This window comes from Ambystoma mexicanum, chromosome 2p (genome assembly GCF_040938575.1).
Source record: "Ambystoma mexicanum isolate Mex_15411 chromosome 2p, UKY_AmexF1_1, whole genome shotgun sequence".
Classification (NCBI taxonomy): Eukaryota; Metazoa; Chordata; class Amphibia; order Caudata; family Ambystomatidae; genus Ambystoma; species Ambystoma mexicanum.
The window spans coordinates 1,075,430,560-1,075,455,489 of record NC_090923.1 but is presented as its reverse complement, the minus strand read 5'-3'; the positions used below and the strand labels follow the sequence as shown (position 1 = coordinate 1,075,455,489).

The window sequence follows — 24,930 nt, the reverse complement described above, 5'->3', positions numbered from 1 at the left end:
AGAAAAGTATAAGGTCAGTGACGCACAATACCTCTGTACACGGAACATCACAATGCCCTGTCGCCGGTTTCGGTTAGATGGGACCCGCCAAATAAAATCATTACAGCTTCTACCAACCCTCAACGACACAATGATGCCCACCCTAGCGTCCTGCTGCCCTCACGGGACCCGGGCGCTGCCCCATGCTGCAGCATGGCCCAAGTCGCAATTAAAGGGCTTAGGGAGAGCGCGTTTGTCTCTTAATATCTTGGACGCAGAAAGCTGAAAAGGACACTCGCTGCCGGGATTGTAACTTACAAGCTTCAGATCGCCCACGCACACACATCTCTTCAGCAGGTGCCTTAACCCATCGAGCTATCTTATCATTCATCCCTTGACATTAGAGAGTCCTAGACCATGGAACACACCACATGCGCTTTCGAACATGAATTACTATTTCAACTTTGAAAAATAGCAACTATATAGATGTATTCTTGCAAACGATTCATGTTCACGAAAAGTTCGCTTGTTTCAAACACTTTTTTTTTAACAGCGCCCCCCTCCCTTCCCATAGAAGACAAACACTGCAACAGGGATTCATAATGTACCTTATTTTTTATTGCCAGCGCAACATTTTTGGGATGCTTTGGAGTACATTTCCTGCAAAAAGGAGGAGGGGGATTCCCCTCCTATTAGTACAATTTCATTTTTAAGAGCTTTTTTCGCCTCCCACCCACCTCGACGCCTTTTCAGTTTGAGGAATCCCAGCAAGGACCATAACGCACAATTCTTCATCCCATACTATATAAATACAAACATTCAAAAAGCAGCAAACGCGGTTTAAATATAACAAAAATATATAAATAAATTGTAAACTTTTACCGAGGTTAAGGTAGGCTCCCCCGGGCTATACATATCACGCAAACAACACATCCTCGCAGAAAATACATATAAATATATATATTTTTTATATATAATAGGCAGAGCTGTCCCAGCGGGAACAGAGGAAAGGTAAAGTCGGGAGAGAGCGGGCTCTTACATTCAAAGTCTTTGAAAGCTCGAGGCGCAGAGCTGCAACGTTCTCTTCTTCAGGGACCCACAGGAAAGCAGTACATGGAAAACAAGAGTAAAGCCGGAGACCAGGTAGAGTCTATTCGCCGAAAGCGGGCTGTTGGAATGGATGGACTGGATGGGTGTGGTGTCCCTTATCTGCCATCAAGTTCTGAATAGGTACAGAGAAAGGACGAGTAGCTCTGGAGACCAGCTATCTGCCAAGAGCGGGGTCAAAGTCAACACAAGTAAAGCCTAGGCCAGGGTAAAGCTGCAGTCCATGTAGATTGTGTGTGCCAAGGGTAGCATGGAGGCTTGCCTCGCCCGTCCGCCTACATCCTCGCACTCAATGTCTCTAGGCCCCAGGTGGCATCGCTGTGCCCTCTCAGGCTTGTTGGGGCACCTGCAGTAGGATGACCTGCCTGGTCTCTGAGGGGTGGCAGCGGTTGATGTGGCGGGTAAGGCCAGCAGAGGAGAAGAGTGTCTCGGGGCAGAACCTGCAAGGGTGGGCCTGCACGCCCTGAGCGTAGCAAGAAGAGGGTGTTCTGTTGTAACCTGCCATGGCCACTGCCTCCTTGAAGACCAGAGCCAGTGGCTCATCCCTTGGCGCTGGGCACTGAAGGTCCGGCATGCTGGCAATGCCTTGGCTGGCATACAGGACGTTGGTCAATGCCTGGCTCTCGGACAGCACATTGGTCACAGTAGCAGTGGTGCTGGATCGGTTGTGCAAAGCCAGGTGTTTCCGCAGGTAGGCCTGGCGCCTGAACTTTTTGTTGCAGTGTGAGCAGTCGTATAGCTCCTCATCGGAGTCGGAGGGCTGCGGAGAGGGGGTGGCCACCTCTCGCTTCACTGGGCCCGGGCTCTGGTTCTCTTTGGCATTCTCAGGCTGGCAGGGTGGCTGCTGCTGTTCTTCTGGTGGTGGGCTTCTTGGTTTGTGCCAGCGGCGGTGGGAAGCCAGGTTGGCTGGGCAGCTGAAGACTTTGTCACACTCTGTGCAGCGGTACTCAATGCGGACAATCCGTGAGCACTTGTGTTGGGCCAGGGACAATGGGTCAGTGTATTGCTCTCGGCACAACTGGCAGACAAAGCCCCCCAATGGGCTGCTGGCTTGGCCGCGGTGCTTGGCATCTTCGGGGTCTTCCCGGATTCTCAGGCCCAAAACAGGAGAGGTGGTTACCTCATCCCGGTAATTCTTCTTCTCACACTTGGGCCTCTTGGCCTGAACTTTGGGTTTAGCCTCATTGCCACTGGCATTGGTATCAGCTGGTCTTTTGGAGCTCTGGACCATGGCGCAGATTGAGCCCAGCCGGGTTTCCATGTCAGCATAGGATGGCAGGAAAGCCAACCGGTGACTCAAGGAGGAGAAGGCAGCCAAGTTTGCCGGGAAAGACTCTGCTTGCACCGGGGAGCTGGAGTTCATGGCCCGGTCCATTGAGTTCTGCTCACTCTGGAGGGTGCCCACTGGCCGCCCAGGGCTGTATGCAGGAGCACATGGGGCTTCGGCCACCCCACCGCCAGTGGCCCGTACCTCGTTCCCAAGGGCGTCCACTGGAAAAGCCGGTCTTGGCTTTTCCTGCTGCTTCCAGGTGGAGGTAATGACACTGGCGAAGCTGTTGGGTGATGACATCTGGGACACATCCTCTTCATTGTCCTCCCGTATTCTGTAGGATACCGGCCCCGGCTTTCGGGTCCTCTTCACCAGGAACCCTCGTGGCATCTTGTACTGAGTTGGCTGTGAGTGGAGAGGAAATGGCTTGGCTAGATGCTGTTGGCGAACTCAAGTTTCTTGGCCGCATGCGAAACCCAATTCAAGTTAATGGGAGTCTGCGGAACTTGACAGAAGTCAATGGAACGCGCGCAAGTCAAGTGAAAGGAGCGCTCCCGCGCTCGAGCGACGTAGTGCGTGCGGTGGCGGCGACGGGAGTTCTGAAGCTCAAGTAGGGGCAGGGCTAGGTATTTAAAGGATCCCGGCCCTCATTGTCCGTCCGCCCCCGCCCAGGAGCTGCAGATGGCCTGGGCTGAGGCAGCCAATAGCAAGGTGGCGGTTGTGAAGCTAGGCAGGTGGACGGGAGGGGGGGTCTCCGGGGAGAGGAGCAGATGGGAGCCTCCACAACCCTGACGCGTGGTATGCAGATTGAGGGCAAAGATGCCACACGCCATGGCCCCTACCCCTCCCCTCTGCAAGTCCCCCAGGCACGCCTCGAACAAAAGCGGGGCACCATTCCCCTGGTCCCATTTCAAGACACACGTGCCCAGCCTTTTGTCTCCATTCAATGAAAAGGGGATTGGAACAGAGGAGGAGCCCTCTCCCGGGGAGTGCAGAAAGGAGACCCCCCCCCCTTCCCCAAACAGCCCTCTCCAACTGCAGCATCTCGAATGCACATGGAAGGTGCCCCAGGGAGTCTGACACACACAATAGCTGCAGTCTGCCAGCCCTTTCAGGGAGACATTTACGCTTTTCTTTATGCACCCCACCCCCTCCAAAATACTCCACACACACTCTCAGAAAAGAGATCCTTTTAAAAAAAAACATAAATAGGTTTTTCCCCTTTGGGATGGAGTGCATTCCTGGAGCAGAATGCAATCAGACCGTGGGGAGGCGGTGGGAGGGGCGGCAAAAAGTGCAGAGGACGTGGGGATATATATGTATGTTGCTTATGAAGCCTGAATGAACAACAGTCCCGGGCCAGGTGGGGTGTAGTAACATTAAAAGGATTTACATTACATACACGAGAGGAAGACACACAGGCTGGAAAGGGCGGGGAGAGGGACAGAAACGGGAAAGCTAAAGAAACAAAGAGCTAGAAGACGAAAGGCGGGACAACATTTTACGAGAGAAAATGCGAGGAAGAACGAATGAAAGACAGAAGAAGATGAAAAAGTAAGACAAGGAAGGAAGAAAGGAAGGAAGAAAGAAAGAACGAAAGAAAGAAAGAAAGAAAGAAAGAAACCAACCAGGAGTAGGAGAGTGAGAAAGCATACTCTGGATACAAGGGAAGATGAAAAGTAGGATGGCAGTGTGAAAGAGAGAGAAGAAGAGAAAGCAATGGATAATGGGGAAAACAAAGAATAATACTATGTAAGGCTAGTTACTTGATATTTATTTAGCCCCTCCTGCCCTATGCATGGCTTCGAAGCACAATGTATGCACGTATCCGGATTTCTAGAGCAATAACCCAGCTGGCCGTCAAAGTGGCAGGGTATAGGAGAGTAGTGCATTACACACATTACATTTCTGTAATCTCTCTTCCTGCAGAAATAAATGCATTCATCCTTTCTGAATCATCTGTGCCTCCACTCCCCCCAAACTGCTCTCCCAGGCACAAATATCAGTATTTAATGACTTTGTTCGTTCGGAAATAAGAGAAGGAATGTGTAAGAGGCAATAGAGAAAAAAAGCAACCTGTGGATCAGAGAGAAAGAAAGAGACCGTTATAATGCACCAGGGAAAGAAATATATGAGACGAGTGTGGACTGGGAGTATACAAACTGGGAAACAGTGAACGAAGACAAAAGAAGGGAGGGTTAAAGGTAATTGATTAAAGAGTACGAACAATCAAAGGATAGAAAGAATAAGAGAGAGCGAGAGTACAGGGAACGTGGAAGAAAGCAAGCGTAAGTTCAACTATCCCAGTCCTTCAAGGGCTCCCCCGAGCTGGCGTTGTGGGAGAAGGCGCAGCAGGCCGCCTTTTACTGTAAAATGTGCCTGCGGCGGCCGGTGCATTCAATGGCAATGGGGTGCTAACGTGCCCTATTTAACCTCGTCACCGAAGCAAGGAGGATAAACATTTTTTTTAAAAGTGGCCCCCTCCTGGACCCGCCCCCTTCCGCCCCGCCCCCTGTTAACCAGGGGGGAGTGGTAGGCGAGGGGGGGCGCCAATTCGCCCAGGGCGCTGCTGCCCTTAAGGCCGGCCCTGCTCCCACGTCAGCACTTGAAGGTCATGACTGCTATTGGAACATTCCGTAAGAGCATCTACCCACAGCCCGAGCTTGCCTGAGAACATCTCTCCACAGCCCTGGCATGCTCTGCCTTATGGGAGTCATTCCTATTATACTTGTAATGGCCCAGATATACCATCCTTGCACAGCCCGGCATCTCCTACAATCTGGGATTAATTTCTGTTAGCCGAACTTTCCCTGAAAATAGCACCTCCCCACAGCCCTAGCTTTCCCAATAACATCTCCCCACAGTCCCATCACACCGCCTTATGGGAGTCATTCCTGTTATCTGTATTGGCCCAGATAATACCATCCTTACACAGCCCAGCATTCCCTACAATCTGGGATTCATTTCTGTTAGCTGAACTTTCCTTGAAAATAGCAGCCCCCCACAGCCCTAGCATGCCCCATAACATCTCTCCACAGTCCCATCACACCTTGCTATTGTCACATGCCACATGTCTTGCCATTATAGCTAAAACAAACCTTGCTTTAAGACTACTAGCTCAACCTCCCCTTAAATCATGCAAACTGCTCACAGCCAAATTGCCTGTCTCCAATTGCCACACCCTAACTATCTATTTAATATAAAGGCCACCTGGACGCATTGGTACCTTCAAAGAGGACCTATCTAGTCTTTTAGCTAACAACATTAAAGACTCCTCGCAACTCCTACTATTAGACAACCTGAACTTTGGATTTAATGACCCTGACGACAAACCAGCCCAATCTATAGCCACTATGTTAGCTGAACATGGCCTAACCCAAAAAGTCCTCACTCCAACACACGACAAAGGAATGACCATCGACTGGGTTGCCACCATGAACTGTGATACTACTATAGCTAAAATTACCCCTCAACAATAGACAGACCATTACCTTATTGATTTCTCATTAACGCTGTAAGAACAGATTACCAAAGACAAAGTTATGGCACCACCCCTACCCACCAGATCTAAAAAAATATATCACACCGGACAACCTCCTGCCACTCCTACTCCCTACTATCAATGCCCTCCCCAATTATTTGGATCCTGAACTCCTAGTGTATAGCTACAATAATGCTATGAAGAAAGCCTTAGATACCATTGCTTCCCTGAAACTACGAAAAAGCAAAAACAAGCACACCTTAATGCCCGGTTCACCCCTCATCTGAAAGAACTAAGAACGCAAAAAAGGAAACTAGAATCTCAATGGCGGCACACCCCGTCTGAAGAAAATAAACTGAAACTTAAACTCTTCGCTAACAACAACAAAAAAGAAATCCTACTCATCAAACAAAATCTATTCGTTGAAAGGATATGCAATGCAAGCTCCAACACAAAATAACTATTTGCTATCCTAAGAGAGTTGCAATCCCCCGTACCCGCACCTGACAACATACCTAAAAACAAACAATGGTGCACCGACATCCAAAATGCTCTAGCTAATAAAATAAAAACACTCCAGACCAAAATCTCCATAAAAAAAGCCTCCCTAATTTCTAACGAAACACCACTCTCTATCCCTACCTCAAATTCACCAGGCCTTGACCGATTCAAATTTGCCAAAGTATCTATTCAGGAAAACGTACAGATCATTGCATCCCTCAAACCCTCCAAATGCAAGGGAGACAACTGGCCAGCTCAACTAATTAAGGACGCGGCAAAGGGCTTAGCCCCTTTCATAACTCAACTGATTAATGCCTCCTTCTCTATCAACACCATGCCAAGTAAGCTAAAAGAATCATGGCTTTTACCTCTCCTCAAGAAGCAAACCCTAGACCCCGCTATCCCTACCAATTACAGGCCTATCCCCACGGTACCCTTCCTTCTTAAGATAATAGATAGAGTAGCTTATTTACAAATCCAGTGATAGCTTGAATCCAACCAGCTTCTAGGTGCCCGCCAATCTGGGTTTAGACCGCAACATGGCACAGAGACAGCCTTAATTGATCTCAAAGCACAGATTGACAAGCTTAACGACAAGGGGAACACCGCCATGCTACTCCTCTTTGACTTGTCAGCAGCCTTTGACCTGGTGAATCACACTGTCCTGTGCGAACACTTGGCATCGGCTGCCCACTTTTCAAGCAAAGTCATAGCCTGGGTCCAATCATTTCTAGACAACCGCACTATGAGAGTTTTCTCCACATCGGCATCAGCGGACACCATCAAAATAGTTTACAGTGTACCTCAAGGTTCTTGCGTCTCGCCAACTATGTACAATATTTTTACCAAGCCCCTATTTGACAAATTGGACAGACTGGGTGTCACCTGCACTAACTATGCAGATGACACTCAGATCCTCATTCCCCTCTCAGGCAATTTTGTCACTGATACAGCCTTGGTAAATGAAATATATCTCATCATTCAGGCATGGATGGCCACTTATGGCCTGAATGATGACAAAACCAAAATCCTGCTCCTCGCTTCTGCCACCAACATAAAAAAAAACCTAGCCCTAACTACTCCACATTCAACATCTATGGCAACACACTTACAATTGCTAAGGTAGTAAAAACATTAGGCTTTTACCCTGACTGTACCTTGACTCTGAAGAAAACAAGTCCACTCCCTAGCCTCCTCCACAGCCTATACTTGCAAGCTCATTAGGGCATGCAAGCTTTCCCTACACAAGCCAGCTGTGTCATCCCTGCCAATGCCCTCATACTATCTAAACGGGACTATTGCAATGTCTTGTACCTAGGAGCCAACAAATACATCAGTGACAAAATTCAAATAATGCCAAACAACTTAGAACTGTCCTTAACTTAACCACGAGAGAACACATTTCCAATATAAGAAGAGAACAAAAGTGGCTAAGTGGCACTTAAAACAGCCCCACTTACCTTTAAATGCCTGAACAACACAGCTCCCCCTTACCATGCCGAGAGAATAGTGAGAAGAACCTCGACCCGACCCACCAGAACCACCAATTCCTACTGCCTTCAAATACCCAAATTTAGGCTAAAAAAAACAGGCGGCAGTAGCTTTCCGGTTAAGGCGGCCCAGTATTGGAATGCTCTTCCGCTTGACATCAGAATAGACCAATCGTATTTTAGCTTCAAAAGGAATATTCTCACATGGCTACACTCCAATGACTACTAAGATTAACCTTCTAATAGCCAATCTCTGAAGAACTAACCTAGCCTGCTTATATATATGTATATTATTTCTATAGATCTGTTTAGATTATTATCTGTAATGATTTATTTGTACCCTGTGCCTCACTTTATAACTAAGCTTTTAAGTATCCATGTATTCTGTTCTCTGTTGCGCCCAGCTAACTTTGGGTTTGGTGCGCCATACAAATTAATAAACAAAAAAAAAACGCCTTATCGGAGTCTTTCCTGTTATCTGTGGTGTCCCAAATAATACCATCCTTACAGAGCTGAGCATTCCCTATTCTATGGGAATCATTCCTGTGAACCAACCTTTCCCTGATAATAAGCTCTCTATGCATGGAAATGCCCTGCCTTATGGAATTAATTAAGCATTCATACCCAATCAGAGCAGGGGCCCTATAACATTCGAACCAGCACATCAGAGAGGGTATGAATGCTATTAGCAGCCCGGGTTGCAAATTCGGTAACCCGGGGTTCTGAGAGCTTTGTATTTTGTTTGAATGAATGGGATGCTGCAGCAAGATGGCCACCACAGAGCTGGAAGACGGGGATCCATACAAAAAACCCTCTTCCATTTCCATGGTGGCCATTGTGGATGACGGCAGGAGGCAACAGCGGCGGCAACTGCGCCCGCTGCAGAAATCAGGTAAGTGGGTGGGGGGATTAAAAGAAGAAGGGAATGGAAGGTGGTGGGAAGATAGCAGAGCGGGGAAAGCATCCATCTGGTTGCTTGGAAAGCGGGCTTAGACCGGTAGTTTGAGCCTGCGTTCTGAGCAATCTGATTAGTTGTTGACCCGGCCCCGGGTGCTAATTTCTGTTATAAGAACTTTCCTTCATAATATCTCCCCGCAGCTCTGGCATGTCCTGCCTTAAGGGAGTCTTTCCTGTTATCTTTAGTCTCCTAGATAATAACATCCTTACACAGACCAACATTCCCTACACTATGGGAGTCATTCCTGTTATTCAAACCATCCCTCATAATAGCATCTCTACACAGGCCGATCACATCCGTCTAATGGGAGTCATTCCTGTCGTCCCAAATAATACCACCCTTGCATAGCCCAGCATTCCCTACACTATAAGAGTCATTCCTGTTATCCAAACGTTCCCAGTTAATAACATCTCTCTACAGCCCCAGAAAGCCCTCCCTTATGAAAGTAATTCCTGTTATAAGAACTTTCCTTCATAAGATCTCCCACAGCCCCAGCAGATCCTGCCTTATGGGAGTCATTCCTGTTATCTGTATTCTCCCTGATAATACCATCCTCACCCAGACCAGCGTTCCCTACACTATGGGAGTCATTCCTATTATGCAAACTTCTTCCTTCGCATGTATTCACTTGCTTTCTCCTCCTATCTGTAACCAGCGCCTATATTCCCTATGGCGTTGCGCCCTCCTATAAATTAATAAATACATAAATAAATAAATAAGTAAATAAAATGATAATAACATCGCCCAGAGCCCGAGCACGCTCTGCCTTATGAGAGCCATTACCTGAACTTCCCTGATAATAACGTTACATCCCCAGCATGTCCCCCATTATGGAAGCCATTCCTGTGATAATAACTTTCCCTGATAACATCTCTCCACAGCCGCGGCATGCCTACCCTTGTGGGAGTCATTCCTGTTATCAGAAAATGTCCTAGAGAATAACATTGGTCCACAGTCGAGCATGCCCTCCTTTATAGGATTCATTCCTGTTATAAGAACTTTTCTTCCAGAACATCTCTCCACTGCCCCGCACGCCCTGCCGCTTGAAAGTCATTCCTGTGAACACAACGTCCCCTCATAACATCTCTCCACAGCCCCAGTATGCCCTGCCTTATTGAAGTCATTTCTGTTATAACAACTTGCATTGAAAATGTCTCTCCACAGCCCCAGTATGTCCTCCATTTTGGGAGCCATTCCTGTTACCTGAAATGTCCCTGATAATAACATCCCTCCACAGAACCAGTATGCCCTTCCTCATGGGAGTCATTCCCTTTACAAGAATTGTCCTTGATAACCTCTCTCTACAGCCCAGGCATTCCTTAACTTAGGGGAGTCATTCCTGTTATCTGAACTTGCCATGATATTAGCACCTTTCCACAGCCCCAGCATGCCCTGCCGTATGAACATCATTTCTGATATAATAACGTTCACTGAACACATCTCCCCACAGCGCCAACATGTTCTGCCTCAGGGGAGTCATTTCTGTTGTCTGAATTCTTCCAAATAGCATCTGGTTTCATCCCAAACCTGCCCTCACTTAGGGAAGTCATTCCTGTTCTAAGAACTTGCCTTCGATAACGTCTCTGTACAGCAGGGGTCGAAGTGGGCAGGCGCGGTGCTGTCATACTTTTTATTTTTAAGTTTCACCGTTCCTATACTTTTATTTTAAAAAAGAAACCGTTCTGGAATAGTTTCGTTTTAAAATAAAAGTGTAGGAAGAAGTTAAAGCTTGCACTTCAGTGCACTGCACTGCACATTCCCATAAAAAGCAGGTGTGTTTGTTTGGAGGTTTGGATTGTGTGTGGAAGAGGGCACAGGGATGGGGTTTATGGGGAGTGGGGCAGACCATTAGGGAACATAGTTCCACTACTTCTTTTCATACACTTTTTCTTTTCAACGCACTCCCAGCCCACATCCACCTAACTGAGGATCTAATGTCTTTCCGCAAACTACTGAAAACCTGGCTCTTACCCTAAAACCAACCCGTACGCAAACTAACCAAACAGAATGACAGCATCTCAATGACACCAATCCAACAAACCACCAGATGCGAGAAATCGACATCTAATAATCGCTAATATAAACTAAAAGGACAAACAGAATTGAACAAGCAAAGTAATCAAAGCAGTGAAGTGGCCAATAAGAATAAAACGTACGAAAACAGTAACAAGATTTAAACTAATGAAATGGATGTAATGCATAATGAATGCGTTGAGCAGATGAGTGTGTAGATCGGATTGATGGATAATGAATGAATGAAGTGAATGTAGTAGATGAAATAGAATGGATGAAGAGTGTGGAACGAATGAATGCATTGAGCGGATGGATGCGCTGAGCAGATGTGTATGTAGATCGGATGAGTGTGTAGATCGGATGAGTGCTTAGAACGGATGAGTATGTTGAGCAGATGAATGTGTAGAGCGGTTGGGTGTGTAGAACGGATGAGCGTGTAGAGCGGTTGAGTGCGTAAGTACAGAGAAGTGTGTAGAACAGATGAGTGTGTAGAGCGCATGAGTGTGTAGAGCGCATGAGTGTGTAGAGCAGATGAGGATGTAGAGCGGATGAGTGCGGAAATGCGCGTGTAGAAAGCTGGAGCAGATGAATGTGCAGATCGGATAAGTGTATAGAGCGGATGAGTGTATAGAGCGGATGAGTGTATAGAACGGATGAGTGTATAGAACGGATGAGTATATAGAACGGATGACTGCGTATGAGCGAATGACTATGTAGAGCAGATGACTGCATATAGCAGATGAATGCGTGGAAAGAATGAGTGCATAGAGCGGAAGAGTGCGGTGAGCGGATGAGTGCGGTGAGCGGATTAGTGGGTGGAGCGGATGAGTGCGTGGAGCGGATAAGTGGGTGGAGCGGATGAGTGCGTGGAGCGGATGAGTGCATGGAGCGGATGGGTGAGCCGAGCGGATGGGTGAGCCGAGCGGATGGGTGAGCCGAGCGTGATGGGTGAGCAGAGCGGAAGAGTGCGCAAAGTGGAAGAGTGTGCAGAGCGGAAGAGTGCGCAGAGCGGAGGGGTGAGTAAGAATGCAGGAGTGTGTAGAGTGGATGATTGTGAAGAACAAACTAGTGGGTAGTGCCGACGAGTGTATGGAGCAGACAAGTGCATATGAGCGAGTGAGTACGTAGAGCGTATGAGTGCGTAGAGCGGCTGAGTGCGTAGAGCGGGTGAGTGCGTAGAGCGGGCCAGTGCCTAGAGCAGATGAGTGCCTAGAGCGGACGAGTGCCTAGAGCGGATGAGTTGCCTAGAGTGGATGAGTGCATGGAGCGGATGGGTGAGCCGAGCGGATGGGTGAGCCGAGCGGATGGGTGAGCCGAGCGTGATGGGTGAGCAGAGCGGAAGAGTGCGCAAAGTGGAAGAGTGTGCAGAGCGGAAGAGTGCGCAGAGCGGAGGGGTGAGTAAGAATGCAGGAGTGTGTAGAGTGGATGATTGTGAAGAACAAACTAGTGGGTAGTGCCGACGAGTGTATGGAGCAGACAAGTGCATATGAGCGAGTGAGTACGTAGAGCGTATGAGTGCGTAGAGCGGCTGAGTGCGTAGAGCGGGTGAGTGCGTAGAGCGGGCCAGTGCCTAGAGCAGATGAGTGCCTAGAGCGGACGAGTGCCTAGAGCGGATGAGTTGCCTAGAGTGGATGAGTTGCCTAGAGCGGATAAGTTGCGTAGAGCGGATGAGTTGTGTAGAGCGGATGAGTACGTAATGCATGCAGAGCCGATGAGTGCCTAGAGCGAAAGAGTGCGTAGAGCGAATAACTGCGTAGAGCGGATGAGTACACAGAGCAGCTGAATGCGTAGAGCGGACGGAACGGGTGAAGTATGTGGATGGAATGGGTGACGTATATGGATAGAACGAGTGATATATGTGAATAAAATGGATGACGTATGTGAATAGAATGGATGACGTATGTGGATGGAACGTGTGACATATATGGATGAAACGTGTGACACATATGGATGAAACGGGTGACTTAGGTGGAGAGAACGGATGACGTATGTGGATGGAACGGGTGATGTATGTGGATGGAACGGGCGACCTATGTGGATGGAACGGACTGGAGTGCGTGGAACGGATTAGAGTGCGTGGAACGATTAGAGTGCATGGAACAGATTAGAGTGTGTGGAGTGGATTGGAGTGTGTGGAGCGGATTGGAGTGTGTGGGGCGGATTGGAGGGCGTGGGACGGATTGGAGTGCGTGGGGTGGACTGGAGTGCGTGGGGCGGACTGGAGTGCGTGAATGCGTGGGGCGGACTGGAGTGCGTGGAGCGGACTGGAATGCGTGGAGTGGACTGGAGCACATAGAGTTGCGCGACTTGCATGGAATGGTTTGGAGTGCAGGGAATGTTTGAAAGAGCATATAACCCATCATATCACATCACCACGCTCACTCTCCTCTTGACACCACCACTCAACTAGAACACAGAGATACTATGACACCATTCGGTATAACTGTTCTCATACCAACATCTGCCGCATACTCCCCATCACTCTAAGTAAACACTGCTGGTTACACACCCCCCAGCCAGGCGTTCGCCTCAGGCCTAACACAGCCACTTTCGGTCTGGATAAATCCTGCCAGAATGAACACATACTCCTGATCTCTCAACCACCACACCTACCGCTAAGAAGCAGCTATTACACGAATGCCACGCCAGCTGCACACATATCCGGTGCTCACACGCACCTTTTGACTCTTTCTTCTCTCTCTACTGACTTGAACTACGGTTTCCAAGGGCGTTCAACCTACCAGCGCCTTCAGACCATACCAATGGTACGACTTGGATCTAGACTGCCTCGTTCCCGTCCTACCCCAGGCACTCGGCATTTCCACACCACCACTACCCTCCCCATTACGCAGAAGACACCACCCTCTCACAGAACCATCTCCACCAAAGAACTCAAGGGCGCCCTCATTAATGCCAGATCTATCACGGCCCACGCGTTGGATATCTCTGATCTTATCACTGCTCAAAACCTCGATTTTGTGGCCATCACTGAAACTTGGTTACATGCAGCCTCTGGCCCACTTCTTGCCCTCGCCATCCCCAACGGATACTCGATTATTAGAGCGGACCGACAACCAACCTCCAAAGGAGGTGGAGTCGCATTCATACATAGAAATAACATTACACTCAGAACTATCCCTAACACTGAGCTTAGCTCGGCAGAATCCCTCTCCGTGAAACTTACCCTTTCCCCGACCAACACTGCTACTCCCCACCTCATCTATAGACCGCTAGGACCTCTTGGCTCCTTCACAGATGAGATCACAGCCATTCTGACTGTCAATACCAAACCCAACTCTCAGGTACTGCTTCTAGGCGACCTTAACCTTGGCCTATCCGATACTAAGGACCACCTGGCTTCTGAGGTCGCTACTACACTAGCTAACTTAGGCTTCCAGCAATGTATAGACAAACCTACCCACATCAAGGGCAGAATGCTCGACTGGATCACCGATCTTAATTGTAACACCACCATAAGTGCCAATTATGCCTGCGCCTAGTCTGACCATCACACCATCATCTTCCATATACCAGCGACCAACCCACACACCATTCCTACGATAGCGCCTGCTGTCGCCACAAGGAACAAAAAAGACATTACCAGGGATAAACTTAAACTACTCCCTCTCATCCTTCCCATCTTGAATGACTGCATGTCCCATTACAATGACCCCACAGTCCTAGTAGATATCTTCAATCAAACACTGCTTAAAGCCATTCACAATATAGCACCACTCAAACTACGGAAAGCTAAACAACAAGCCCACCTGAACTCCTGGTTCACCCCACAGTTACGAACCTTACGTAAAGAAAAGCGTAAAGCTGAATCACTCTGGAAGAGCCACCCATGTGACTCGAACAAAGATTGCCTCATTATCACCACCCACAACTACAAGGCTGCAATCCTACAAGCCAAAAAGGAGACTTACAATTTACGTATCTCCCAAGCGGAATCCAACACTAAGGAGCTATTTAAAATCCTTAAAGAATTGGAATCCCCCTCCCCTGCTCCTGATACTTGCATTAAAGACAGCAAGTGGTGCAACAACATCCAAAACGCTCTCCTCAACAAAATCACCACCCTGCAAGCAAAAATTAACGCCAAACTAACCACCTTACTCACCAACCCCCCTACCAAACCTCCCATAACCCCCTTCACCTCCTTTTCTCACACCCCTTTTAGCTTTACCCCACTCACCATCCTCGAGGTTGAAAACATCATTCGCAACTTAAAACCTGCTAACTGCCAAGGTGGCTCCTGCCCAGCACTTATTATTAAGGAAGCGGCACATGACCTCGCTCCTTTTATAACCACCTTCATTAACTCCTCATTCTTAACTGGAACGGTACCCAATAATTTAAAGGACGCATGGGTTAACCCTCTCCTAAAAATAAACGACTCTAGACCCTGAAACACCAACCAACTACAGACCTATCACTACCGTACCGTTCTTACTCAAAATACTTGACAGAGCAGCATACCTGCAGATTCAGAAATACTTGGAAACTAACAACCTCCTCAGTTCAAGACAATCGGGCTTCAGACCTAAGCACAGGACTGAAACGGCTCTCTTAGACCTCAAAACCCTAATTGAGGACATTAAAGACAACGTTAAACTGGCCCTTCTACTTCTACTGGACCTATCCGCGGCCTTCGATTTGGTCAATCACCAAATACTATGTCGACATCTGAAGTCCGCCGCCCACTTTTCAGACAATGCATCCAATTGGATCAGGTCATTCCTTGACAATAGGCACATGAGAGTTTTCTCTCCGTCCTCATTGGCAGATCCCACACCAGTGCCTTGTAGAGTCCCTCAAGCGTCTTGTCTCTCCCCAACTCTCTACAATGTCTTCACCAAACCACTATTTGATGTGCTTGACCATCTGGGCGTCACCTACACGAATTATGCCGATGACACCCAGATACTCATACCCACCACTGGTGACTACATTGCCGACTCCAAAGCCCTCAATGACATCTACCTTGTCATCCAGCATGGATGGCCCAACACGAGTTGTGCCTCAACGATGACAAGACTGAGCTTCTCATTTTAGGTACGCAACAGAGACTGAACAAACTGAGCCCCCTATTCGGTTCCTTTAACATTGATGGTAACCTAATTAAAGTATCCAAAGATACTAAAACTTTGCCCATTTATCTGGACTCCTCCTTGACTCTCACTAGACAAACCAATGCAGTAGCTACCACGTCTGCTTACACCTGCAAATTGATCTCAGCCTGTCGCCCATTCCTTAACACTCAGAACTGCATCACCTTGGCCAGGACCTTGGTTATGTCCAAACTGGACTATTGCAATGTTTTGTACCAAGGCACTAACCAGGGTAATCTTAATAAACTTCAGATTACCCAAAATAATGCCATCAGAGTGGCCCTCAATATCCCTCGTTCTGCTCACATCTCAGAAACCAGGAAGAACCTCAATTGGTTTTCAGTCGCCCAAAGAATTTCACTTAAAGCACTGGCCCTCACATAAAAATGCGTAAACCATCAAGCCCCAATGTACCTTGCCTCACGATTTACACAGCATATTCCATCGCGAGCACTTAGATCTGCACAATCCCAAGGTCTTGCGATCCCTAGATTCAAGCTCCAATCTGCTGGAGGCTTCCCAGTCCTGGCGGCCAAGCTTTGAAACACCGTACCTCTTTCTATCAGAACCCTACCCTCATTCAACCTATTCAAACACAAAGCCAAGCTCTGGCTAGCCTCATCTCACTAACAATCGTTCCTCTGATCATGGCTGGCCCATTGGGTCCCTGTTATGCTCTGCTCCTTCACTACTGCTTTGTGTTTTGTGTTGCTCTGAATTGTAACGCCAATTGTATATTTTGTTCACAATTTATTGTAACCACTGCAACTATATGTCATGCCTGTAACGTTCTTCTAAGATATGCGCCTGGTTGCCCTTGGGCCTGGTCTGCGCTATATAAATAAAAGAAATACAAATACAAATAAGGCGCTATATAAATGCAAAGTAACATAACATAACACTTCGACCACTGCTGTACAGTCCCACCGTCATTCATGTTATCTTTACTCTGCCACATAATACCACCTTTTTACAGCCTTAGGATGTTCTGGTTTATGGGAGACATTCCGGTTATATGAACTTTACCTGAAAAGAACATCTATCCACAGCCCCAGCATGCCCTGCCTTATATGAGCCATACCTGTTATCTGTACTCTCCCAGATAATGCCATCTCTCCACAGCCCCACCATGCACTGCCCCATGGGAGTCATTCCTGTTATTAGTACTTCGATAATACCATCTATTCACAGCCCAGTGTGCTCTGGCTGATGGAAGCCATTCCATTTTTTTTAACGTTCCCTGATACGAACAGTGCTCCATAGCCCCAGCATGCTGTGCCTTGCCGGAATCATTTCTGTTTTCTGAAATATTCCATAAAATAGTATCTCTCCACAGCCACAGCATGCTCGCCCTTGTGTAGTCATTCTTGTTATTTGTAGTCTCCCAGAGAGTACCAGCCATACAGAGCCCAGAAGTCCCTACCAAACGGTGTCATTCCTGTTATCAGTACTCTCCCAGATATTCCACAGCCCCCGTATGCTCTGGTTTACCCCAGTGGAGTCTGTGTTGTGGGGTTTAATTCCTGTTATCAGTACTTTCCCACATAATACCACTTTTCTACAGCCCCAGCAGGTTCTGTTTTATAGGAGCCATTCCTATTATCTCTCCACAGTCCCAGCATGCCCTGCTTTTTGGGAGCCATTCCTAACATCTCTCCACAGTCACGCATGCCCTGCTTTATGAGAGCTATTCCTAACATCTCTCCACAGTCACGGCATGCCCTGCTTTATGAGAGCTATTCCTAACATCTCTCCACAGTCACGCATGCCCTGCTTTATGAGAGCTATTCCTAACATCTCTCCACAGTCAGGGCATGCCCTGCTTTATGAGAGCTATTCCTGCTGTAGGACATTCCCTCGGAAGAGCTGTAACATTGAGGTTGTCCTATTTTTGAACTCTTTGCCCCAAGATTCTGCAAGGCTTGCTGCCGGAAGGGGGCCTGTGGCACAGCCTTGTGTTCAGCACACTACCCGCCCACAGTCCTGCTCCCCCTTCCTCCTCCCTGGGAGGGGGGTGGAGGGGCGGGAGGCAGCGGGTGGCTATTAAGCCAAGTTGGAAAGTGTGTACAGAAGGAGGCATCAGCCACGCGTACAGCCTGACCCCTTTGACCTCTATTAGCATAAAGCTGCACAACAGGATGACCCACCCCCGCCCCAAAATGGAGCACACAAAGCTCCAACCGCAGCCTTTAACCCCTTTACTGCTGGCGACTCCCCCTCCCCTCACCACCCGCTCCAAAATCTGAACCTCCAGACATCGTCTTTGAAAAGACTGTCATAAAGAGGGACTTTGTGGGGCGGGGGGCTGAGAGGGTGGCTTGCGGGAGCTAGTGTGGGGGAAGGAGGGGTTTGGCGATAGCATCAGGCCCCTGCAGAAAATCAAATAATTACAAGGCCCGAAACACTGGACGTTTTTAATTGCAGAAGAAGCGGGCGGCAGATGTCTTCTGTGAGCAGGCCTGGCGGGGGTCGAGTTTAATGCGTATCGGGTAAAAATCACCGACAGACCGTACTTTCACCGTTCGCACCAGGTTAATAATGTGAGTGTGCAAGGCCCCTCTGTAGAGCACAGTGAACACTAAAGGCCTGATTATGATTTTGGCGGTAGTCGTTATCGCTTTGCCAATTACCGAGTTTGGCTTCTGAAACTCATTTTAACGCCTGATTTTGTGTGGCGGTAATTACCGCCAGGCATACGCATTATACAGCCAAACTCATAATCTGGACCTGCATCACTTCTAGAAGCTACTGCAGAAAGAAAGCCCCGGTTAGGTGGCAAGCGTTGGAGAGCAATCTTTCAGAGCAGAGACATTTTCAAAAGTATGTCTTTCTTCATTACCTTCAAATTTGGGCACCGCTTTCTAGGCGAAGTCCACCGAACAAAGCGACCTTCCTGAAAATAGGCCCTACTATATTCGCACCTGTGTCTGTATTGAGCTATGTCGTGAGATCTACTCCCAAGGCATGGCCACTCTTGACGCTCTGCCTGAACATGTTGTTGGATCTTTTCATCGAGAGTATGCACACTTGTGTCTGTCCCGTAACAAGTAGCGGGGAAATGAAATTACAGCCGGCAAAAGGAAATTGGTGAAATAATGTTCCAAATCCTCCACTTTTTGGCACATTTTGTGTTTTGCCCTAAATTTCATTTCCACCCCCTCCCCCCCAAATTTCATAGGCCCTTAACAGCCGAAATTTCCAGCAAACAACACAATTTCAACAAGCTAACAAGCAAAGTTTCTTTTAACAAAGGAAATTTTGGGCAAAGCAAAATGTTGGCATTAACATTTTGTGGCATTAAAGCCACAATTTGCTGGTGATTTTTTGGCCAGCATTCTCCACTTTCTCTGCATGGTGAATTTCAGCTACTTCATCTACCCCTACTAAAAAGTCATGAGCTTTTGCCACCAAGGTATATGCACACCACATTCTTTCTTGGAATATGTTTTGTGATTTTCTCTAAGATATATCCACACCACATTCTTTCTTGGAATATGTTTTGTGATTTTCTCTAAGATATATCCACACCACATTCTTTCCTGGAATATGTTGTGAGATTTTCTCCAAGAGATACGCACACCACATTCTTTCTTTGAATATGTTGTGAGATTTTCTCCAAGAGATACGCACACCACATTCTTTCTTTGAATATGTTGTGAGATTTTCTCCAAGAGATGTGCATGCCTCATTCTTTCTGGGAATTTGTTGTGAGATTTTCTCCAAAAGATATGCACACCACATTTTTTTCTTGGAATAAGTTGCAAGATTTTCTCCAAGAGATACGCACGCCACATTCCTTCTTGGAATATGTTGTCAGATTTTCTCCAAGAGATACGCACACCCCACTCTTTCTAGTAATATGCCATAAGATTTCCCACAAGAAATATACTCACATGGTGGTTTCCTTTGATATATCATTGGATTTTCTTAACAAGAGATGCTTACCCTTATGTCATGCAATATCCTGTGAGATCTTCTCTCCAAGAGATATTGACACTCACATTTCTCTAAGAAAATGTTCTTTCCCCTTTCACATGGAATTGTGGGTAATTGGTCCAGTCCCTGTTGATGAAATTAGATCTTTTCATCATCAAAGTGTTTGGGAGCTCTGCTTTTTCCCAGTTTCTATCATGGAGTCACATTATGATATGATATGATAGTTTATGTATATAACGCCTATACACAATGTGTTTCAAAGCGCTTCAAGGCAAGGAAGGGAACAAGGGAAAATACGACGACATTCTTACAGGCCATGAACAGTAAGGATGGGAAATTAACTATCGTACTTGGCGTGACAATATTTCAGATAGTTCAAGAGCTAAGACATAGATAAGGAAGGGAGGGGGAGAGTGGGAAGGAAATGGAAAAAGACAGGCGACTACTGTACTACGCCTGATGACATTTCAGATAGTGCAAGAGCTAAGGCATAGATAAGCAAAGGAGGGGGAGAGTGGGAAGGAAATGGAAACAGACAGGCGACTATCGTACTAGGCATGACGACATTTCTGGTAGAGCTGGAGAAAAACAAAAGGTGAGGGAGAAGGGTGTAGAAAGGGAGGGGAGGAACAAAACAAGCGACTATCGTACTAGGCCTGACAACATTTCAGATAGCGCTGGAAGGAGGGGGGGCAGTAAGGGGATAGGGGAGCGACAGACGAGGTTGCAATCACACTAGGTCCAGGGGCAATTCTGATAGAGTAAGTGCATAGAAGAAAGTAAGGGGAGGAGGGGAGGAGATAGGAAAAGAGAGAGGGGAGGAGAGGAGAGCACAGAGAGTAAGTAGTCAAAAAGAGGGGAGAAGCAAGAGGGGAGAGCAAATACAATTGCAGAAGTCAGTAGTAACACATAATGTTGCAAGCCAGGATACAAGATGGAGATGGGAACAGCATGATTCAGGGCCACTATGAGTACAAGATGCAAAGGAAGTCCAGCATGAGAGTTGAGAAAGGGTGACACACCGTGAATCAATGAAGTCCATAAATGTCAAATCCAGCATTGGCCACAAGATGGTGATGATGAAACCAGAATGTATTAGGACAGACTCCTGTGTGCAGGAAGGGTGGGGGGTACAATGGAACAACACGGGGGGACCAGCGAGGGTGGGGATGGCCTGTGGGGACAGTGGGTGTAAACACGTGTTGGTGCATGCTTACCTGCTGTTTTAGCAGGGGGTCGGACCCTGGATCCTCCTGGTACAAAGAGGAATTGCCCTTTTCTTTGATTGCCCTTCACTTTGGATGCCCGGGGCGAGAGACGCCCTTGATCCAAGAGTTAAGAGCAGGAAGGAAGAGGCATGGCCAAGAAGGTGGGTGGTGCTTAGGCCAGGTGACCTACATCCACTTACACCTGCTCCCCAGCTGCAAATGAAAAGAGGCTGGAGGGCTCCTTAAGTAGGGAAAAGAGCTGCAAACAGGAAGGCACCAGGTGGGCGGGGCTTGCTAAGTGGTGAAAAAGAGCGGCAACCAGGAAGGCAACAGGTGGGCGGGGCTTAGGCCAGGTGACCTAGTCCTAGATCGACTTACACCTGCTCCCCATTAAGGAACGCATTTATTGGGGCCTGTCCTGGATGATATTAAGAGGTCTTCTCACCAAGGAATGTGGGCATTAGGGTTTGTCCTGGATTTTGCAAAGAGATCTCTCTGCTCTGCTACTTCCCCCTCTTGCTTTAAAGGTGCTATAATCATTCCCATACGTAAAAAGCCCTCTCTTGGTTCTTCCACTGCTGCTAATTTCATTTCCATCTCTACTCTACCATTCCTTTCAAAAGTATTAGCCGGTCAGATAGCACAGAGAGTTGAGTGCTCGCTTAGCCTGCCGATGCAGGTTAAAACCAAACTCAGCCTTTCATCCTTCCGAGGTGAATAAATGAGCACCACACACCATAGATAATAATAAGAACCTGAGGGTTCATAGCACTATATAAATGCAAATTATTATTATTATTATTATTATTATTATTATTATTTAAAAGACTCATCTATTCTCAAATCTCTACTTATCTCGACTTTCACACCCCACGTTCACCTTCTCAATCAGTTTTCCATCCACTTCACTGCACCGAAACAGCTATCCTCAGTATCTCCAACTCTCTTCTGTCCGCTCGCCATTCTAAGCACTCATCTATTCCCATTTTACTCAACAAGTCGGCTGAATTTAAAACAGTAGATCACCCCACACTCCTATTCACCTTCGTCTCATTTGGCTTTTCTGGGCCTGCCATTCAATGTTTGAGAACCGTTCTAAAGCACTGTGTTCTGGTCCGGAAAACAATCTCCTGTCCTTCCCTTAGTATGTGGTGTTCCACAAGGCTCTGTCCTCTGCCCTCTTTTCTTTTCTCTTTACACTGCCCCTCTTTTGGCCATTATCTCTTCATTCGGACTTGGTTTGCATTTCTATGCTGACAAGTCTCACATCTTTCTCTCGTTTTCTTCTTTCACGCTTCGTGCTTCTGTTTCTTCATGTCTTACTGCTGTGCAATCCTGGATGAACTCTCGCTTTCTCCACTTAAACGCTTCCCAAACAGAAATTCAGTTTTCCCCTTTGCCACCTCCCTCTATCTCTTTTCCTCCCTCTTCTCTCCCTCCATCTTCCCAGCCAGTAATCTGAGTGTCATATTCGATTCTTCCCTTCCCTTTATTGCCCACATTGCTAACATTGCCTGTCTCTGCAGATTTCATTTATACAATATCCGGAAAGTTTTCTTTCTCTGCGACCAAACTACTGATTCTCCCACGTGTTTTCTCCCGTTTTGACTATCGTTCCTCTCTCCTCGTTGGTCTTCCTGCTTCTCATCTTACCCCTCTGTGCTCTATTTTTAACTCAGCTATTCACACTTTTTGCTGCCTGTCACCTCATTCTTCTATTACTCTGTCTCTTCATCCCCTCTCTAGGCTTTCATTTGAAAGTTGTCTACTTTTTCGTTTTTTATTTATTATTTTAAAATCAAACCATGGTGTTGAACCCCTTACCTTTCCTCTCTATTTTCGTTCTACACCCCATCACAATCTCTCTGCTCCGAATCCTAATTTCTACTTTCTGTCCGAAACCGCCTTGTGCTCAATCCCGTTTCCGTTCGCTCTCCTTACTTGGCACTAAACACTGGAATTCACTCCCTCTTGACATCCGTTCCTCCTCTTCACTTCATCTGTTTTGCTCATGTCTTAAAACCTTTCTTCTTATTGACAATCCCTAATCCTTCCCTAGCCTGACTTGATTTGATGCCCTTGTATTTGATGTTCTTCGTGCTATCTTCGGTTGTTTAATATTTTCCTGTTTATTTACCACATGTTACTGTCCCATTTTTCTTTGTACAAAAGCGCGCTACAGCTCAGATAAAGTGAGTGAGTTCATCTTTATTTTGGAAAGATAAAATCCATAAAAGATACAACGATGATATGCATACAATACCATAAAAATAATCATACTGTAACATTTTACATCATTGTGAAAAAAGCATTAGATATAATAATAAAAACAAATTTGTAAAGTAATGAAACAATCTACACAGCAGCAACATACCATTAATTTATAGCAGTTCATAACAAGACTTTATAAACGTTCAGATTCCCAAATAAAATACAAATACAAATCTTCTCACCAATTAATTTGGACATTTAGGGTTGCCCCAAAATTTGTAAGGGGATCTTCTCACTGAGGAATTTGGGTATTTGGGTTTGCCCCAGATGATGCGAAGAGATCTTCTTACTATAGTACATGGGCCCTTTGCTCCCAGGTGATTTCCTATGATTGTCTCACCAAGGAATGTAGGACTTTTTTGGTATTTATTTATTTATTTATTTATTTATTTATTTATTTATTTTGTTTTGAGTATTTATTTGGCATTTGGCGTGAACCTAACTCCAGGATACAATGAAGCTCTGTATGTCAGTAGGGGGTTACATGTATATATCAGATTGTTAATGGGGTTGAAATCCTCGCAACACAGCACTCATTGCCAGCATACCATCTAGTAGGGAACAATTAACATGCAGTTAGTAAAGAAACATAGAACAGGGCTGAAAGAGGGCATGAGAGTGGAAGAGGAGGGTGAGCAGCAGGGCTATCTTAAGGAATGTTGGTGTTCGGCACACAGACACATTCGGTTTTTCCCACAAACACATGAATTTACGGGATTCAGAATCTCTGGTCATCTTGTCATCAGGAACCTAACACAAAGGTTTGTATGTTGCTTTGGTAGCAATGAAAATAGTCATGGGTGCTCCCTTGAGGTCCTCTGTCCCTTTCATCGATAGTGGAATCAGAATAATAGACAAAGGTAATTTCAAGGAGAACATGATCAGTCCATAATGAGGACAATTTAACAATAGCAGATATATGAAAGGTATGCAGGATGTAGTATAGATGCAGGACACTGATCAGTAGCTGCATGTAAAGGCTACACATAACCCATCATGAACACAGAAGTCATATTAGTAACTTCACATAATGTAAAATTGCAGAAGCGTGGATGCAGGAGACACATAGAAAGCAACAAGGAAGCCACAAATCCCATAGCAAAGATTGTTGATGCGATTACAAGATAACAAAGAGGTGCACAAGTCAAGCATAGACTTAGATTAGAAGTGGGCCCTGGTTTTCAAGTGGTGTTTCCATTAGTGAGAAAAGATACACACTACTTTTTGGTTTGCAGTGCATCAATTATCACTATTTGTTTATATATGAACAAACACAATAGCCAGTTAAATAATGAGTGGGGCATTTTCCAAGAGTCTACCCTAAGAACGAAATCACTTGTAGGAGCTGACATTTTTAAATAGGCAGGGATTGGCAGTTTTCATAGGTTGGACACCAAGAGAGGACATGATTTGACCAGGGTCCCACCCTTTGGTTAAAAGGTGAAGCTGGGATATGAGCTCAGTCAGCAAAGACCACACTTCACCACACTGATTCCAAGTTCTTGACTTACCGCAAGGTGCAATTATTTGTGAATGTTTCACTTTAATGAACTAAAATATTCAGGGCTGCTCACTGCCATAAAATCAGGCAGGGGGTTAACG

The 24,930-nt window shown here is 46.6% G+C and overlaps 1 pseudogene; it reads right to left on the bottom strand.

The window, feature by feature from the left end:
- Positions 1-575: 575 nt before the first annotated feature.
- LOC138567130 (insulinoma-associated protein 1a pseudogene) lies at positions 576-3,119 on the bottom strand (annotated as a pseudogene).
- Positions 3,120-24,930: the final 21,811 nt, after the last annotated feature.